Here is a 12,335-nt window from a genome sequence, read left to right as displayed (position 1 = left end):
GAGGTGGAGTGGAGGTGAGCTGGGTCAGGGAGCGGTTCCCTGCCCCCACCCCCCAAGAGTCACTCCCTGCGCCCGCCGGCCCCAGCTCACCTTTGCTCTGCCTCCTCCGATTGCACCGCTACTCGCTTCTCCCTCCCAGCGCTTTTGTGCAGCAAACCTGGGAGGGAGGGGGGAGAAGGGGAGTTGTGGCGCGCTCGGGGGATGGCAGAGGTGAGCTGGGGCAGGGAGCAGTTCCCGGCCCCCCCCAGGTTATTCCCCGTGCCCGCAGCTCACCTCTGCTCTGCCTCCTCCAAGCATGCTGCTACTTGCTTCTCCCTCCCTCCCTCCTAGTGCTTTCATGTGGTGTGCTTGGGGGGGGGGGGGGGGGAAGCGGGCCAGGGATTTGAGGAAGGGGCGGAGTTGGAGAGGGGTCTCGAGCAAATTTGCCACCCTAGGCCTAGACCTTGTTGGCCTAGGCGATAATACACCGCTGAATTGAAGGGGCATTGTCAATATTAAATAAATCCTATGTTGTAAGCAAACAAGATTCTTTACCTGTTATTACCACCACTATAGGTTATTAGAAATGAAAGAAATTTTAAAATCCATATTCAGGCTTTAGGCACCAATCCTGAAAAGACTTTTATGCACACACATAACTTTACTACCCTGTGTAGCTCCACTGATTTCAATGCACGTGTTTGCAGAATCAGGACCTTGTTTTTTTGTGTGTATATCAGCGTGTGCAACAAATATCAATGAAATAAGTTTCACTTTATTTATAGTCAAACATTGTAGGGGAGTGCTTGTTAAAAATGTTTACATTTGACATTTAGGTATGGAAACTGTGTTATTGACACAGACTGTTAGGTTGTACATTAGCTTGTTTATAGAAAGAAAATGTGGGGCATTTAATTTCTGCATCCATTTAAATAACATGCCTACTCATACATCCAGTCAGGGGCAAAGTGTTCAGCCCAGGTCTCCTGACTCCTTCTGTTGTGTCTTTTGCTCTTTACACAGACATCCTACGAAGGAACCACCGGGCATAGTGTGGCCCAAACAAGGTTTCCTAAATCTACACAGAAGGCAAGTCCTAGCTACATATATATACACATTGCTGCTCCGGCAGAGTCTCACACACAGATCGCAGTGAGCACCGCCACACGGCTCCACTGTCCTACACGCTCCCCCGCCCTGGTCTCAGCACCAAGCACGCCGCTTCCTTTGGCGCAGCTTGAAGGTGCAATAGCTATTTTCTGGTGGTTCTTGCTCGCTATTTAGTACAGGCAGCACCTTCCATTTCAGTGCCAACCCCCTGTTTAAAACCTGGGTCACGCTAGATTCCGAGGCTACCCCGGGCCGTTTGCCATCCCATTTCCCGGCCCGCAAGGCCCAGGACATCGGGGGCGAGCGGCTGATGGGGAGCGGGGATTATGCTGTGCCCGAAGCGCTAGCCAAGCTCACACAGCGGGGGCGGGCCGGGCTCGAGCCCCGGGCGCTACGGGACCAGCAGGGCGGCGAGACCCTTCAGGCCCCAGCGCCTCCGTCCCATTCCCGGGGACTCGGGTGCGGCGGTTTCCCAGACGGGCTTTGCCCCGAGCCCGGGCAGAGCCGCGCAGGCGGCTCCCCGGGGTCCCCTAGCGGCGAGCTTAGAAGGGGCGATTGTCTCTTCTCCCCCCCGGGCAGGGAGCGAGGCCGCGATGGGGAAGAGCCGCCCGCCCCGCCCCTAGGCCCGCGTGCGGTGACGTCATCGCGCAGGGCTGTGGGGGCGGCGCTGGCAGGCCGGAGAGCCTGTACCAAGCCCGCTGCCCAGCCCAACGCGGCTAGGAACCGACCCCGGGGAGCCGGAGCGGCGCCGCGCTGCTGCCTCGCGCGCCCTCACTCACCTCCGCTCAGGGCCAGGCACTCTCCATCCATCTCCGCCCTGCGGCACAGGCACGAGGAGCCGAGCCCGGAGTGATCGATGCGCCGGTGCCGAGCGCGGGGCGGGCTGCCGGGGCCAGGCTGAGCGCGAGCGAGCGGCGCACGCGGGAGACGGACCATGAACGAGAGCGATTGCGGAGAGCAACGCACGGGGCCGCGGGCCTGTCCCAGCCCCGAGGAAACGGCGGCGAAAATGACCCTCCGTTCGGGCAGGCTGCGTCCCGATGCGCTCCCCCCCCCCGCGTATCCGGCCGGGAGAGGGACACGCCGCGGGCCCAGCAGCAAGAAGCGGGCTGGTGGTTGTTGCCGTACCAGTGTGTGACCCAGTGCTGTGCCTTGTGCGTGGGGCTCCGGGAGGCGGGTAGCGGCCTCGTGGGAAAAGGGTGGGCCCGCGCCGCCCTCACCTATCAGCTTGTTGATAAAGCAGTGGGGGAAAGGTGCCTTTTCCAAAGATGCCGCTGCCGTGTTGTCGATCCCTCAGCACATGATCTGTAAGGCACGATGCGGCCCAGCAGCTGTAGATCAGCTGGCCAAGCTGAAATGTGTTTTAAATCACTGCAATGTTTGCAAAGTGGTTTGAGGGCAAATGTCAGTGTTCTGGCCAAATTATAGTCTGCTGCTGTTGAAGTGCCCACGTGACCTCAAATTAATAAGGCATTCGTCTCCTCCTGTCTTAAGCCGTTGTATGTTAGGTCTGAATGGGGGTGTTGGAGTAACTGTTTTTATACATAGTTGTTGATAAAGGTCCAGCCTATTATTATTTGTCTGAGAAGCATTACAGATTTTAAATTTCACATGTTGTTTACTTAATGTTAGCAGTCTAGAGTTAAAGTTAGGCAATACATACAGATATAATAATGTAGGTACTAATCTTTCAATCAGTCCGTACAGGGATACCATATCCTCTTGCCTATGCAGAGACTGCAAAATCAGTGAGGGTCTGCCCATTAATATCCAATTGCAGTCAGGGTCCTGGTTTGTCTGGTCCTACATTAAGTCCCTCCATCCATGCACTCATTGTAGGATGAAGGTCTAAATTAGTTTGTAAAACACCTTGATATTTTTATGGATTAAAGAAAATATGTTTTAAAAAGCTACAAAATGCTTGGTCATATGCAGGTGTAATTCTCTAATCATTACATATTTTGGATTTCAGAAAATCTTATTTACCTCTTATAACAAACAAATATAGTATATGACCAGCATTGAGAAGTTCAGTAAAGATATTCAACATTAAACCAGAGTCATAATACAAAGGCCAAGTTTGATCACGAACTATTCTAATAGCTATTAGGTATTGGAAGGAATATGGGTAAAAGGAAGAAAAGTAATAGAAAAGAAAAAAATAATAAAACCTAAAGCTGCATCCCTTAGAAAATTCTTTTGTGAGTTGAAAGCATTAAAAATGCTTACAACAGTATCTCCAAAGAGACTGAAAAAAGGCTTCAAATCCTAAAAGATGAACAGCTGGTCTTGAAGCTCCAAGGGGAGGCTGAATCTGGCAAGTGTAAGATAAATACAAAGTTGGATGCTTTATCATTCAACCAAAAAGAGAAGCTGAGAGATCTCCAAAACTCCCAGTTTTAAAGTCTCTCTATTGAGAAAGTCTTTGAAGCCAGAAAAATGTTTATCCTTAATAACTAAAAGCTTGAAAGTTCCTGCACTTTAGCTGTTTCACAATACTTGGTTCCTAAATCACATACATTATAAGGGAAAGGAAGAGCTGTTCCTTCATTTATGTGAAAGGGATTTCAAGTGCACTATGACTTCATAAAATGCCACGTTATAACAAGGTAATTTTTAAAAAATATTTCTATCAGACCACATGTGAACTAATTGGCCTCTAGAGCACAGGCATTGTCATTCTAAAGAGATGTTTAAGAGGAGTGTAGCCCTTGAAGTACTGACGAATTTAAAGTAAAGCAAGTCAACAAAACTGATAAGGAAAAACATCTTGACCAGAAAACCTTTCAAATTTCAAAGCAGTGGAAAGCTTATGGCTATGGAATGAAGAATCTGCAGAAATGTCTTAATGTAAGAAGCCACATAGGTTTACATTAGGAGATACAGAACTATTTTCCTGAAGCTGCTGCAAGATACAATTGAACCCTGGGCATATAAACCAGAAATTATAAACTCTTCAACAAATTAAGAAAGTTTTGAAAGGGAATGTGAATGCTAGCTACAATTTTAATGTTTTTCCTCTCAGGAGACTTCACATTGTCTCAGCAACCATTTCCTACTGAGTTTACTGCATTATGAACTATCATTTTTAGAACACGTTCCATTTACGGGTCTAATATCTAATATGCAACAAATACTGGAACTGATCAGGTGCCAATACTGAAATAGTGGTATGTTCCAGGGTAAAGCATACAAGCACAAATGATACGTAGCTGTAATGGCTTTTACCCAGAACTACCGATCACGCTCTGTTATATATTTCAGAGCAGTAGCTGTGTTAGTCTGTATCAGCAAAAAGAACACGGAGTACTTGTGGCACCTTAGAGACTCACAAATTTATTTGAGCATAAGCTTTTGTAGGCTAAAACCTGCATCCGATGAAGTGGGTTTTAGCCCACAAAAGCTTATGCCCAAATAATATTTGTTAGTCTCTAAGGTGCCACAAGTATTCCTTGTTCTTTTCTCTGTTATATAGTGTGTCCTTTTAATTTTTTTTTAAGATGCAGACTTAAGTTCTTTATCTAGCCTATTAACGATAATTGTGCTATCTTGGTTTTGCCTGAGTTTGAACTAATGAAATACTAGCTTCTATGACTTGAACTATGACAAATTTTCCAAATGTCCCTTTGTAGATACAGTTTATCTGAAGTCACTGAAAAAATATTTAATCCCCAATAACCAATTAATCTCTTTATTTCAGGTACTTAAAAATTGTATATTGTAAGCTAAATCTATTAAGCCAGGGTTAAACCAGTTTCAGTGCATTTACATTAGGGGTTTACACCAGTTTAACCAGATTGATTTCTTAAGGCATGGCTACACTTGCAGATATAGAGCGCTTTGACTTAAACCAGCTTTCGTAGAGTGCAGTAGGGAAAGCGCTGCAATCTGTCCACACTGACATTTGCAAGCGCACTGGCATGGCCACATTAGCAGCTCTTGCAACGGCCACAGAGAGCAGTGCATTGTGGTAGCTATCCCAGCACGGAAGTGGCTGCAATGTGCTTTTCAAATTGGGGGTGGAGAGTGACAGGGAGTGTGTTGTGTGAGGAGAGAGAGTGGGTTTTGGGTGGGGCTGAGAGCATGTCAGCAAGCTGTCTTGTAAATTCAGACAGCAGCAGACCCCACCCACCCACCTCTCACACACAACATTCCACAATAATGGTTGCTTTGTCTTGGAGCAGATAAGCATATCGGCTGTCAGAAACGGAGCTTTCAAAAGGCATATCTGCATTCCTGCAGCAATTACAAAACAATTATAACAGTGGCCACTGGACTTAAGGTGATTATGGGACATTTCCAGAGGCTGATCAGAGCATAGTAATGCAACACCTTGTTTACACTGACGCCCGGGCATTTCAGCCAATGCGCACCAAGTGTTAATCTTCTCGCCAAGGTGGAGTACCAGGAGCACTCTACCCCTGGAATCAGAGCGCTCTACATGCCTTTCCAGTGTGAATGGGTAGTGAGCTAGGGTGCCCGGGGCTACTTTAATGTGCTCTAAGGGCTTGGCTACACTTACAAGTTGCAGCGCTGGTGGAGGCTTTCCAGCGCTGCAATTAACACCACACACACTGGGGGCACAACTGCAACTCCCGCTGCTGGGCCTGGCTGGGCTGGCTCATGGGGTTGGGGGGTATAAGTGCAGCGCTGGTGACCGCAGCGCTGCTGCTCAGTGTGGACACCTCACACCCACTACTCACCTGCCAGAATAAGGGGGAGCTATCCCAGAATTCCTGTTCAGCACTCTGCACATCAGTTTTGCCTCTGCTGCTCTCTGCTCAGTGCTCCGCCCTTTAAAAAATTAAAAATAAAAAAAATGCTCCTGTTTGCAGCCAGGTGTGCAAGCCAATCAGTATCAGTTTATCAGTTACAGGTTACAGGTACACCATGCCTGCCCCAGCCCTGCCATGGGCACAGTGGTGCAGGGGACCATCAGTGTGTTTTGGGTGGCGTCTGTTCGGGTGACGGCACAGCTGCGCTCCGGTGCGATTATTATATCTTTGAGCAGATATACATGAGGGACATGCTGGATAGGGGCATCAGGGGGGGCCATCAACGGACAGGAGTGAAAAAAGGGGAGCTGCGTGCCAAGCTGAGCCGGAAGAGAGAAGTCGAGATCGATCCGATCTCCCGATCCGCCTTGGAGATGGACACTGACACGCTTGGGATGGACAATCCCAATCAGGGTAGGGATGGACACTTTCTGGGCAGGCTGGGGAGAGGAGGAGGAGAGGAGGGGGGGGAGGAGGGAGAGGAAGAAGGGGGAGGGATGGGAGGAAGGAAAAAAGAAGGGGAGGGGAAGCCAGGAGCTTCTCAAGCCAGGAGAGCAGGAACAATGCGCAGCAGCGCAGCAGCAGCAGAGCAGGAGCAGCAGGACAAGCAGCAGAAGCAGGCAGTGTTTTTTTTTTTTTTGTTTCTTGTGGTTGGGGAGAGGAAGGGGTTATGGATGCATGCATGCATGGCGGAATCTAGATGGATGCGTGGAGCAATGTGGTCACTATCTGCTTCAGTTATCTCAGTCAGTCTCAGCAAAAGCAGCATCATCGGCCAGAGTTATGCCGCGGCGGCGCGTCCCCACCCACAGCCACTGCAGTCCCCAGCGTCCGCGGTGGCGCCCGGCGCGCCGCCGGCCACGGGGACCGGACCATTGCTGACAGCCCGGGCCCGGCGCAAGGGTAGCCAAAAGCGGTGATTGCCCTAAGAGCCCCGGCTGTTCAGAGATGACTAACAAGATTGAGTCTGAGTGAAAGAAGTAGAAAAAAAATGTGAAGAGAGATTAGAGATAAGATGGAGAGATCACCCCTGCATCTGCATCTCACTCTCCCACTCCTGCCAGCCCCAAGCACTCCTCTCCCTCTCCTCCCTCCCTCTCCTCCTCACTAGTCACTCCTGTCACCTTTTCCTTTTCCTTTGGGTGTTTCCTTTTGGAATAAGATTGAAGTGTTGAACTCAAATGTGTAACAATGAGTAGTCTGGACAATGTGGATACATGCTGCCCGTTCAATGTGTGTGTATGTGTGTGTGTTGTTGTGATGTGTGTGTACTTCAACTTGACTCAACTGGACTGGAAGAAAAAGAAAGAAAAAAAAAGAAAAAAAAGAAAAAAAAAAGAAAAAAAAAAAAAAGAAAAAAGGAAAAGAGGAGAGACTGAAAACTAAGGAGAGCAGCGAGAAGAAGAAAGAGAGAGAAAAGAAGAGAAAAGCCAGAGAGAAAAGCAGAAAGGCGGAGAAAGCCAGTGGCCAAGAGTTGCCCAGCAAGCAGCTGCTACTAGTCCTGAGCCCCACCCGCCCCACGTACTGCCACCACCCCACCCTCCCCTCAACTGTCCCCCCCCCCCAGCCCCCCCCCCCCACCTTGCACAATGTCCAACACTCACCCACCACTGCCAGCCAGCCCACCTACCACCACCAACCACTCCAACCCCCTCCCCACCCCCCACCACCCCCAGCCCTGACCCCCACCACCACCCACAGCATTCAACCACCAACATGCCAGACATATCATATACAAAGTGCACAACATATGCAACCTTGTGACCATGTTGTGCATGCAAATGTTGTGTGTGTGTTGTGTGTGTTTCTGTCTTTCAAGGTCTGTGTTGTTTTTCTCTGTGTGTCTCTCTTTTTCTTGGCTTTGAAAATTTTCTTCTTTGTAGTTCAAAAGTAAAGAACAGTAGAAAAGTAAAGAAAAGAGGCCAGAGCAAAGACACTAAAGCACAGTAAAGAATAGAAAGAGGCAATGTGGCAGCAATTATTATTAATAGAAATACAATAACAGCAAGTCACTCCATTTCCTCCTCCCTTAGGCTCTCACCTCCCTTGCTCAGCCTCCCCTCCTGTCTGTGCTGTCTCTCCTCTAAGCCTTCTGCCCTCCTCTGGCCTCTCTGAATGTTTCTCCTCACCTTCAGTTTCCAGACTCCCACTTCCCTTCACAAATATTTCCCTTCCCACCCTCACTGGATGCCTGTGCGGAGCTCCTTCTTCAGGGGAAGCTTCTCAAGCTGCTCCAACAGCACATTTTGCTTCCAGCACTTCCCATCAAATAAACATTTAAGCCAGCCTTCCCAAACACTCAAGCACACTCCATGTGTCCTTCTGCAAAGCTCCTCCTGTGGTAGAAAGGATCCCTTGCTCCTGTCAAGCTCCCCTGCTGGGGGTCTCATGAGCAATTGGGATCTACGTATCTTCTGGGATCTGATGGGCATCCTGCATTTCCTCCCTGTGCCTGATCTGTCTCTGCCTGGCCTCCTGCCTGCTGCTTCCTGAACAGGCCACTGTTCAAATCATGCATGATGCGCCCATCAGAAATGTCCCACCAGAATGTAAATGAACAGATGCCCTGCGCCCATGCCAGCATGGCATCTGGAGAACCAGAGAGAAATGCCAGGATCCCAACCCAAGAAATCAGTTCCATGGGGGCCAAATCGTCCCCCACCTCCATCCCGCGCTCCCAGTGGGAGTCCCTTTCTTTTCAGCCCTTCCACAATCACCTCCCAAACTGGTTCCCACCGCTTGTCTTTTCACGGTCTTTGATTCCAGGACTGGCTGCAAACTTGCATCAAGCACGGTCCCAGCCGATTCCCACCAATTCCGTTCCCCCACGCCAGCCGCTGTCTTGCCGCACACTCCCAGCAATCTTTTTTCCACATTCCTTTTCACCCGAGCCACCAGCTCTCTCCTCCTTCAGTGGCTTGCGCGAGCTGAGTCCCAGACCTCTTCCATTACATGACGTCCCAGCACAGTGTGCGAAAGTTCTGCAGCCACTGCTCCGCGGCCCCCAGAGCTTCCCACCACTCCTCCATATTGATCCCATCAAAGCGGCCCAAACAGTGCTGCGCATATTGATATCAAGCAGCGGACTCCGCACGCCACGCAGCTGATGAATACACACAGATAGAACCCTCACTGTTGTGCTGCACACACTGATCAGCTGAGTCAGCAACTGTAACTGTCTAGCTTCAGCTGGGCGCCGTTGCGCAAAAAGCTGAGAGTCCTCAGACATGCACCACAGTCATCCGCAGCACACAGCGAGAAAGAAATGCACACAGGGAGCCAACAAATGGCCGGAAATGAGGCGCCATGAGACAAGGCGGAATGAATGCTGCGCGGCCCTGCCAGCGCCACAACACTTGCGTTCCAAAGCGAAATGCGCCAAAATCAATTCCGCCACACGCCAGCGCTCCAAGTGCACATCTGCGCAAACTGCTGCGCGCTGCCTAACTCAGAAGTGTAGCCAAGCCCTAAATCAATTTAAACCAGTGAACATTCTAGTGTTGAAAAAGCCACTCAATTTAGCAAACATTAAAATGGGATAGGCAGGCACTGAAGCTGATGCAGGGTTGGGGCTGCTTCATATGCTTTCAAGGTATTTCCCAAAAAGGATGTAGTCAGTCTATTTGCTGCTACCTCTCAGATGATATGTAAGTGTGTGCTTATTGCCATACAAGACAAAAATTGAAAGCCTCTACCCCAACATTCCAAGTCACCAGAACACTCATTTTGGTTTGTTCAGATTCTATTACCGTGTAATCTTGCTCTGAGTACCAACAAGATTAAGCAGTTGAACTGTCAGAAATCCTAACATTGGGCAAAGGTTGTTAAGGAGCACAATCTTAGAACCATCTTTTTTCCCCTAAACAGTGGGAGTCTGCATTAAGCTACCTTTAGATTTCTGCTGATCAGCAGAACAAGACAATATTGTTCAATTCTAAAAGGGATACTCTGGCTACCTACTAGGCTCTAAAGAACAAAAATGAAAATTTTACATTCATGGAGTAAAGAAGATTTAGGTTACATGTATTAGGAAAAGCTTTGAGGATAGTTAAGCAGTGGAATAGGCTTCCAAGAGGGTGGAATGCCCTTCATTGGAGGTTGTTAAGAGCAAGTTAGACAAACATCTGTCAGGGATAGTCTAGGTTAGTGGTTCTCAAACTTTTTTTTTGCGGACCACTTGAAAATTGCTGAGGGTCTTGGTGGACCACTTAATATTTCCAAATGTTGTTTGTACCATTAGCTAACTATTGTAAAGCGCTTTGGATAAATGTGCTATGTATAAAAAAAAACTTTTTTTGGTTCTACAAATAAAAGCACACAACTCATATTTTAGTATCAGTAGTCTTCCTTTTCTAATGCGATGGATGTGCCCTCTCCTCCTGCCACAACAAGTCGCCTCTTTCTCTGGACACCGCAGCCCTGCAAGTCCCAAATTCCCCCTGCCCTTCTCACCCCACTGCCCCCTCACCTACCCCTTATTTCTCCAAGGCCACCACCTCACCTTACATGTGCATCTTCTCCAGGGTCCAGGCATCTAATTAGTGGAGCCATGCCTGCCCAGCTCCACTAATTAGGTGGGTGGCCCTTCATTCATGTGCAGCCGCCCAGGTATGCGCCTTAGAGGGAACTATCCATGGCATAGGCACTGACTTCTGCTGGCACCAGTGCGTGCTCAAGCCCCCCTTCTGCCCCCAGCCTTGCCCTGACTCCACCCCTGCCCCATTGCCATTCCAACTCCTTCTCCAAAGTCTCCGCCCCGTCCCTGCCCCTATTCTAACTCCTTCCCCAAATCCCCACCTCCTCCCCTGAATGTGCTGCGTTTCCGCTCCTCCTCCCTCCCAGAGCTTGTTATGCCGCAAAACTGCAGCAAGTGCTGGGAGGTAGGTGGAGAAGCGGGGACACGGTCCGCTCAGGGGAGGAGGCGGCGGAGGTGAGGGGAGCTTGGCTGTCAGTGGGTGCAGAGCACCCACCAATTTTTCCCTGTAGGTGCTCCAGCCCCGGAGCACCCACGGAGTCGGTGGACCACCTGAAGGGAACTCATGGACCACTGGTGGTCCGCAGACCAGAGTTTGAGAATCTCTGGTCTAGGTTTACTTGGGCCTCCCTCAGCACAGGGAGCTGAACTAGATGACCTCTCAAGATCCCTTCCAGCCCTACATCTATGATTTTATGTAATAAGTACAAGGCAGCAAGAGGTACCTTTTGGGCCTTTGCTTTGAGAGTGCCTTATGAATTCATACTTTAAGATCAAGTGATATGATTGAGTCATACATACACTGATCTAGAACTGAGCTTTGATCATCTTTCTTCTGAATACCAGCAAATTAAATACTGTAACATCTCAGAAGCTAAGGTTATAAGAATTATGACTGCAGCTAAAAGGTTAAATTTTATGGGGCAGAAATAAACCTAAAACATCTAGTATAGGGGCACTTGAAGGTTGTTTTCTAAAAACAAAAAGAACCCCAAATATAAGGTGGTAGCATTTGCAATGGTGTTATACCCTAGCCCAGTGGTCCCCAACCTTTTTCGTCTGGCAGGCGCCAGATGAAGGACGGTGGCAGCGGTCGAGCATCTGCCGAAATTCGGGGGCATTTCAGTGGCAACGCCTTCGGTGGATGCTCGACCGCTGGCCAGGATGCAGGTGCATTTAGATGCCCCCACGTTGGGGACCCCTGCCCTATCCAATGGCAGCATTGTATTATGACTGAAGTGGTTCTGTAAGATACTATTCATCCTTGATTGCCAGAAGAGTATCTTTAGGCAGTGCTACAACAGACAAGTGCTGAATAGTAAAATCCATCCACAACTAAGGCTCTCACATATACTGAAACATTGGATTTAGGCAATTAAACCTCCCTTTCCCCACTCTTTTCTATGTACATGGGGAGAGGTAAGAAGGGAATAATTTTGAGACAAATACAGTAGAACCTCAGAGTAACAAACACCAGAGTTACAAGCTGGAAAGTCAACCACACCCCTCATTTGGAACCGCAAGTATGCAATCAGGTAGCAGCAGAGACAAACAAAGAAAAAGAGTAAACAGTGTAGTACTGTGTTAACGTAAACTATTAAAAAAAAGGAAAGTTAGGTCAGGAAACTGTTTGAGCTTGTTTTATTTAAACTGAGGTGATTAAAAGCAGCAATTTTCTTCTGCATAGTAAAGTTTCAAAGCTGTATTAAGTCAGTGTTCCGTTGCAACTTTTGATAGAACAACCACAACCGTTTGTTCATAGTTACGAACAACCTCCATTCCAGACGTGTTCGTAACTCTGAGGTTCTACTGTATATACAAATACTGAATTTTCACAGATATATTGTAATTATTTATCTGCCTACTGTGAGACTTTTGTTTTAGAGAAGGGGGGGCAAACTACAGCCCGCAGGCCGGATCTGGCCCCTCAGGGCTTTGGATCTGGCCCACGGGATTGCCACCCCTGTGGCACCCGTGGGCCCCGCACCGCTCCCAGA

General features: G+C 48.8%; 1 protein-coding gene across 7 annotated transcripts in view; it reads right to left on the bottom strand.

The window, feature by feature from the left end:
- FAN1 (FANCD2 and FANCI associated nuclease 1) overlaps positions 1-2,431 on the bottom strand; it is a 39,595-nt gene extending 37,164 nt beyond the window's left edge. For 2 of the 7 annotated variants that reach the window (XM_039493087.1, XM_039493090.1), the window contains exon 1: positions 2,310-2,431. The gene's annotated coding sequence lies outside the window, so the exon portion shown is untranslated. Of the gene's footprint in view, positions 1-1,446; positions 1,626-1,868 lie in introns of those variants that run through there. The other 5 variants (XM_039493085.1, XM_039493089.1, XM_039493086.1 and 2 more) reach the window with 3 other exon arrangements.
- Positions 2,432-12,335: the final 9,904 nt, after the last annotated feature.

The sequence above is a fragment of the Mauremys reevesii genome, linkage group 10, assembly GCF_016161935.1.
Source record: "Mauremys reevesii isolate NIE-2019 linkage group 10, ASM1616193v1, whole genome shotgun sequence".
Lineage (NCBI taxonomy): Eukaryota > Metazoa > Chordata > Testudines > Geoemydidae > Mauremys > Mauremys reevesii.
The sequence above is the reverse complement of the archived record's forward strand: the minus strand, read 5'-3'. Positions and strand labels throughout refer to the sequence as shown.